Here is a 6795-nt window from a genome sequence, read left to right as displayed (position 1 = left end):
ACTTCCCTTTGGTAACCACTAGTGCCTTCTTGGAGTCTGTTAGTCTGCTGCTGTTTTATTCTAAAAGGCCTTATATGCATGCCTCCATTTAAAAGAAATGTCCAGAATAGGCAAATCTGTAGAGAGAAAAAATAGATTACTGGTTGCCTATGGCAGGAAGAACAGGAAGAACGGCGAGTGACTGCTAAGGTGTATGCGTTTTCTTTTTGGAGTGGTGAAAATGTTCTAAAACTAGATTGTGGTGATGGTCATACAACTCTGAATACATACCCACTGGGCTGTACACTTTGGGTTAATTTTCTGGCATATGAATGTCAATGAAGCTCTTAAAAACTATAGGGGATTAGGTAAAAATATTATGGTAAAAGTATACAATGGATTACTCTGCAACTACTTAAATTAACAATGTGATTTATATACATTGATATGGGAAGTTATCCAGGGTATAGTAAATGAGGGAGAAGTAGGTTATAACTCATTATAACATGATCTTAATTTTATGGAAATAAGCAAAATGCATGTGTGTATGTCTGTGTGTATGCAGAAAATAAAACTGGGAAGGATAAATATTTAGAGTAATTTTCACGGAGTACCACATAATAAACTATTCTTTCTCAATTTTTTATTTCATCTCGGAAAAAGTAATAAAATCACATGGTATAAAAATCAAAAGCTCTAAAAGACTGTCTAATAAAAAATCCCTTCCAAGCTATTCATTCTCCTTCCAGAGAGCTGCTAGCATTACCAGTCGCCTGCGTGTCCTTTGGGGGAACTAGACATAAGCAGTGGGTGCTCTGTACCCTGGGCAGCACTTTACTTTCATGTGTTACATGAATCTTGTCCACACTGAGATAAAACAGGAATCCTTCAATGGTATTTTTATGACTCTGCATTCTGTAGATGTATCATTAGGAAGATTCTTTATACTGAGGGATTTTCTAATTTGTTTTTGCATTTAGCAGGTATTTCACTTGTAATTGTAAAGAAATTAAGCTTCTTCTCCAAAAGAAGTACATGTACTGAGGATTCAAACCAAAGGAGAGTGAGTCCCCAGGAGAGTGGCCACATGTGCACCCAGAGGAGAAGAAGGAGACACGCTAGAGGTGAAAGCAGGATGGCACGGTGGGGTCACCCTCCACTGCCAGGCAGGGAACCGGACAGACGCTGGAACCAGAAAAGAAAGATAGCATTTAAGAGTCATTCCTTCTCCATTTTTCCACTTTTAATCTTCCCAAATATGAGGAGAATTTGAGATTTACTGGGGACAGTGGAGCCAGAATTCATTCCTCAAGGGCTGTCTGCCTTCACTTGCTCACAGCCCTCTTTCTCTGCTCTCCAGTCCAGCCCTTAATAGGACTTGGGTCCTTGCCCACAGGGCAGTGGGACACAGAGAGCCCTTTGGGGACCTTCTATTTTACTTTTTCTAGAGCTTCTTGGGTCATTTAACCTATACTCGGCAGGAGCTTTAGAAACTGCCTGATTTTGATTACTGTTTCCCCATGCCTAGCTATGTGACCTTGAATGAGTTACCCAGTATTTCTGTGTCTTGGTTTCCTATCTCACCAGCAGGAAGTCAAAGGGACTATTTAGCTGTCATCGTCATGCTGTTACTGAAGGAGGGCTGCAAGATGGCATTCCATGTGCTGGCTGCCTTCAGCCCTTCAGGGGGCAGAGAGAAGGTTTGATTGTGTGGAGAGAGGGGCTAAGGGATAGGGGCATGCAGGACCCCTTTGGTGAATGAAGTCTCCCTTCTCCTTGAGGGACTCACTGGTCCCCCATGGCCTTCTTGTCCTCTATTTGATCAGCCTGTGGAAGGCATTTCCTGCTGCCCTCCCTGCCCACATCCAGCCACTCCACAGGTTGGTGCCCACCAGGCCTGCTGGGAGTGGGGCTAGAAAAGAAGAAAGGAAGAGATTCTGATAATGATGGCTTTTACTGTGCAAAGGCCAGCTCCAGGTTAAGATCATACCCAGGACCTTGATTTTTTTTGTTTGTTCACTGTTTCAAAACAAAATAAAATTAAATCAAGACAAAACAGAATAGAACCCCACAGGCCTTGCGGGTGTCCTACAACTTTCCTACTGTTTCCTCAAAAGAGCTCTTCTCTTCCCAGTCCCTCCTAGCCCACCCCCAACTTTGTTGGGCTCTAATCTGCCAGAACCTCGTCTCAGGGATGTCCTGCATTGCTGGCCCCCAGCTGACCGCCATGCTGGGCCTGCCACTGTTCCACAGAAACAAATTTCTTTCCGTTAGTGAGCTGGTTTCTTTGCAAATATTCTTACCCCTTATGCTTCCAGGTCCCTCTGCCCACAACCCAGGCCTCTGCACCCTGGGCCAGTGACTCAGAGGTTCCAGCAAGAATCACCTCCAGCCCTTCCTCTGGGCTGAGCACCAACCCTCAGCTCCTGGGTCCTGGGCCTGGAACAGCACGTGGCCGTGGTGAGAGTTCAGCCTGCCTCCCTGGAGCAAGTTTACTGGGAATTTCTGATTAATAAGTTATCAGATAGGAAAATGAGTCCTAAGCCCCAACAACTCAGGTGAGGAAGAAATTAAACTTCTGGAAGTTGGCCCAGAATAAGTACAACACATTTTCTTCCACAGGAATTTATGCTTGACCAAGCTCAGAGGGAGGAATCATCTTGTGGTGACCCGGTCTAGAGCAGAAGGCAAGGGCTCTCAGGACCCCTTGTTCCAATGAAAACAACCCCAAGTATGCACAGGAATTTTCCCTTGAGCATTTCTAAGGGCTTTATAAACAACAGTGACTCTTCAACAGTAGTCTTCCGAGAGAGGTAGATAGGCAGGGGGCTTCTTTCTTTGCAGATGGAGGTGCCAAGCTGGGAAGTGATTTATTTGAGAGTATGAAATGCTAATGACCAAGACAGGGAATGCTTCTCCAAGCACCTGACTGTATCCACAATTTTTTGATACTGACAAACCACTTATCTGAAATAATGCAGACTAATAGCATTTATCAAGCACCTTTTTAGGATGGATCTTGGGGAAAATGCTTTGCACAATTCATCCTCACAGTATTAGTAATGTTGGTACCATTACCATGCCCATTTTACTGATGAGGAAACCGAGGGTCAGAGAGGTTTCCCCGGTCACTTAAGTTACACTACTGGTGAAGGAACTAAGATTGTAACCCAGCCCTCTCTCTGCCAAAGCCAGTGCCTTCCTTCTATTCTACTCCTCAGTCTAGCCAGCCACTTTAAACATGCATCAACAACCTCAAAAATGTTCTAACTCTTCGGTCCAATAGTCCCACTCCTGGTAACCTGTCCTCATGAAATAATTTTAAATGCAGAATAAGTGTCTTGCAGTTTAACATGGTCAAGAACACACTGGTGTGTACCCCACTCCTTCCCTACATCCCACTGAAGTGATGGAAGAAATACAGAAATAAAAAATTAATTTCTGGTGGTTGTGGGCAGCCAGGAGGAGCAGGATCATCATTTTGCCAGTGTTTCTTCAATTCAGGGAAGTTTCCTTTGATTCTTTCTTTTCTTTCTCTGAGAATCCTATTAGATGAATGTTCAAACTTCTAGACCTGTGTCACTTAATTGTCCCCTCATACTTCCCATATCTTTGCCCATTTGTGTGCCCTTTCTGATAGAAACCTCAGCCAGATTTTACAAGTAATAACTTGCCCTTCAGCTAGTTGTTCCTTTCTCAACAAGTTTTTGTAATTTTCATAGTCAACTTTTATTTCCATTATCTCTAATTGTTTCTGTTTTCATATCAGCCTGCTCACCTATTGATGTAATGGTTCTTCAGTTCCTCTGGGGGTATTAATTGCATTTGCAAATAACAAAGTCTCCTTACATTTGCTCTGTTAACTTGTTTCCTTGGGTGCTGGGCCCAAAGACCTGGAGGACTAAGACCCTGCCTTTCCTGATGTTAGCTCTTAAATATTTTGCTTTCCTGCTCTCTTTTGCCCTCACATCAGCAAGGAATTTAAAGCTTGATGGTCCAAGAGTTGTCTACGGTGTAGGGAAATAGTGTTTCTACACACTTCCAGCAGGAGTGTAAATTGATAGTTATTTGGGGGTGATTTGGCAATATCTTTAAAATGCAAATATATGTGACCTTTAACTTAACCATTCCCCTTTTAGTTCTGAACTCTAGAGAAATACTCATCTGTGTGTACAGAGATGTTCACTGCAACTTTGTTTGCAAATGTGAAGACCAGAAACATATGAAAAGATTATCAGTTGGGGAATGATCCAATAAACACTATGAAATTCCATGACCCAGTTGAAAACAATGAGATACTGACTTGTACTGCTATGAAAAGATCCCTCAGAAGTGTTCATTGAAAAAAAAAAATTGTAGAGCAATACATACAGTGGTCTACATAAAAACACATAAGCCCACAAACAAAATCTGTATTTCTGTAGGTATTACATATGTGAATAAATCATAGCTAACAGTGAAGGTTAAAGTCCAAACCAATGGATGCTGCTATCTCCGGGCAGTCATTGAGATTAGAAGGATATTAATGGAGATTCATTGTTTAAATGGTAATGTACACAATTTAAAATAAAACTTCTCAAGATGAACAAATAGCAGAGGAAGATGTGTTCAGTCCTCCAGAACAGGCACCAGCCCTAGGTTCTTGCCAAAAGGCAAGTCCCTAGAGTCTGACATTAGCTCAGTGTTGGGGCTGTCAGCTCACCACATCAGTGTGCATTGGGGGGTCCCCCACAGAGTGTACAACCACAGAGGATGGAGTGGGGATGAATTAGGACTGTTGGCGTTCAGGGCTCAAGAACTCTTTCCCAAAGCCCTGTTCTCACCAGGAAGGACACTTCCAACTTTACTTAAAGAGATTTTTTAACTCATTTAACCTCAAAAATATTTCCCCCTATTCTCATCTCTCATAATCTGTAGGAGGGGTGCTCCATGGTCAAATAAGTTGGGAACTGCTCCATAAATATAAACATTAGGATACACATTAGGATGTGAGAGTCCCAGAAGCCGTAATTCAGGCACCTGCTGCTCAATTTCATTCCCCCTAAACTTACTTGACTATGGGACCACCACACCATTTCCCTCATAATAGCAATAAACATCCTTGGAAACCATTTTAGGAAATACTGTGCTGCCTCTCCCCACTTTGCCTACATAGTGATGGGACAAGTGCGGGGGCTTTGCACAGGTGCTCGGGGAGAGAAGGCGGTGGGGGACAACGTGCTGGCATGATAATGGCTCTTCCCACAGACCTCTACACCAGTGTTTACACCTCTTGGGGTTGCCTGTGCCCACAGGAAGTTTAGATTCAAACTCAGGCCCCTGGAGCACCTGGAGGGATGCCACCAGGGTCCCAGAGCAGGTGCCAGCACTCCCCAGACGCTGGGGCAGCATTGGGTGAGGCAGGGCCCTGGCCTTGATGCCTTCCTGGGCAGGGCACACAGACACAGGAGCCTGGAGAAGAGCAGGAAACTCCCCTCCGAAAACACCTGAGTGAGTGTGGAGGTCTCCATGGCAATGGAAGCTAGCAGTGGAATAGGGTTGCTGTGTTAACGGGAGCCCACTGTACCCACTAAGTGGGGGAAACCTGGTTATTTTTTAAAAGGTGGTTGCAGGTTGTTCTGGAGTCTAGGGCTCTTCTGCCCAACATAGTCACTACCAGCCTCACGTAGTTACCACACACATAAAGCCGGGTTAGCCTGAGTTGAGGTGTGCTGTAAGTGCAAAATACATACCAGATTTAAAATATCTTGTTACATAACAGAATTAAAATATCTTATTAATAATTTAAAATTAATGTTATTAAGAATAGTGCATTTTAATTTTAAATTAATACTTTAAATGTTGACATGATAATATTTGGGGTATATTGGGTTAAATAGAACATATTAAAATTAATCTCACCTTTTCTTTAAATTTTTTCATGTAGCAACTGGAAAATTTAACGCCACATATATCTGGTTCAGTGTGTATTTCTCTGGGGTGGCATGGATTTAGCAGGGATCTGCTGGAGAGAAAACAGCCCTCTAGTTTGAGAGAACAGCTATTGGACCCAGACTTGTGGGAGACTTTGAGGCAAATGGGATCTCAACTGCTTTGTATAGGAAAGGAGAAGAAAGGGAAAGTAAAGTATAGGATGAGGACAGGCGAGTGTGGCCCAGGGACGGGGCCAGGGGAGAGAGGAAATGGAGAAGCCCAGGGACACGGCAGCAGAGACCAGGGAGACGTGGCTGAGGAAGTCTGCCCTACCTGAGGCGGGGCCAGCGGCGAGTTTTGCCAGCAGTGATGTCTGCTGACAAATCTTCAGTGAGTTCTCATTCCATGCCATAACGTCGCCTGCTCTCCCCACCGCCCGAGGACAGGCTGTGTGGGGCTGGGGAGCCGTGTCCACGGCTGGGCAAAGCAGGTGGGGTGAGGACAGTGATGTGCTCAGCGACGGCCTGGGAGCCCGCGGCGAGGGGGCAGGTAGAGATGACAGCTTCCAGGAGAAGGCACCACCCGGGAGTCCGTGCAAATGCACGCAGAGCACTGGTACTGCCGGCAGGGGGCGCGAGGCGGCTCAAGATTTTCCTGTAGCGTTTGTGGGAAGCACTGCCCCACCAGGCCTGCGGACAGAGGGCCCTAGGTCACATCACACCAAGACACTGTAACGCCCTCGGCAGTCACGGCCCTGGGCGTGTGAACGGCTCCGCGGCAGTGCGGGCTGGGAAGGTGAGGAAGCAGGACAAAGAAATGTCTAAAGCCACACTAGCGAGCAGTGGGGAAAGATCTCCAGGACAGCTGTCAGGTGGCCAAAGGGGCAAGGCTGGGGCAGGCTCC

General features: G+C 45.2%; 1 long non-coding RNA gene across 3 annotated transcripts; it reads right to left on the bottom strand.

Annotated features, from left to right (window-relative positions):
- Positions 1 to 607: 607 nt before the first annotated feature.
- LOC118918397 (uncharacterized) lies at positions 608 to 6552 on the bottom strand. Of its 3 annotated transcripts, XR_005027136.2 has the most exons (4): positions 6226 to 6552; positions 5881 to 5983; positions 1937 to 1998; positions 608 to 1164 (listed from the first exon to the last, which is right to left on the bottom strand). It is a non-coding gene; the product is annotated as an uncharacterized LOC118918397 (long non-coding RNA). The 3 variants fall into 3 exon arrangements; XR_008995915.1 differs by lacking the exon at positions 1937 to 1998; XR_008995914.1 differs by lacking the exon at positions 1937 to 1998 and having other exon boundaries at positions 5881 to 5980.
- Between the last annotated feature and the right edge of the window lie 243 nt (positions 6553 to 6795).

Source organism: Manis pentadactyla, chromosome 1 (genome assembly GCF_030020395.1).
Source record: "Manis pentadactyla isolate mManPen7 chromosome 1, mManPen7.hap1, whole genome shotgun sequence".
In the NCBI taxonomy this organism is placed as follows: Eukaryota; Metazoa; Chordata; class Mammalia; order Pholidota; family Manidae; genus Manis; species Manis pentadactyla.
Note: the sequence above shows the minus strand (reverse complement) of the source record. Positions and strands in the feature narration are given on the sequence as shown.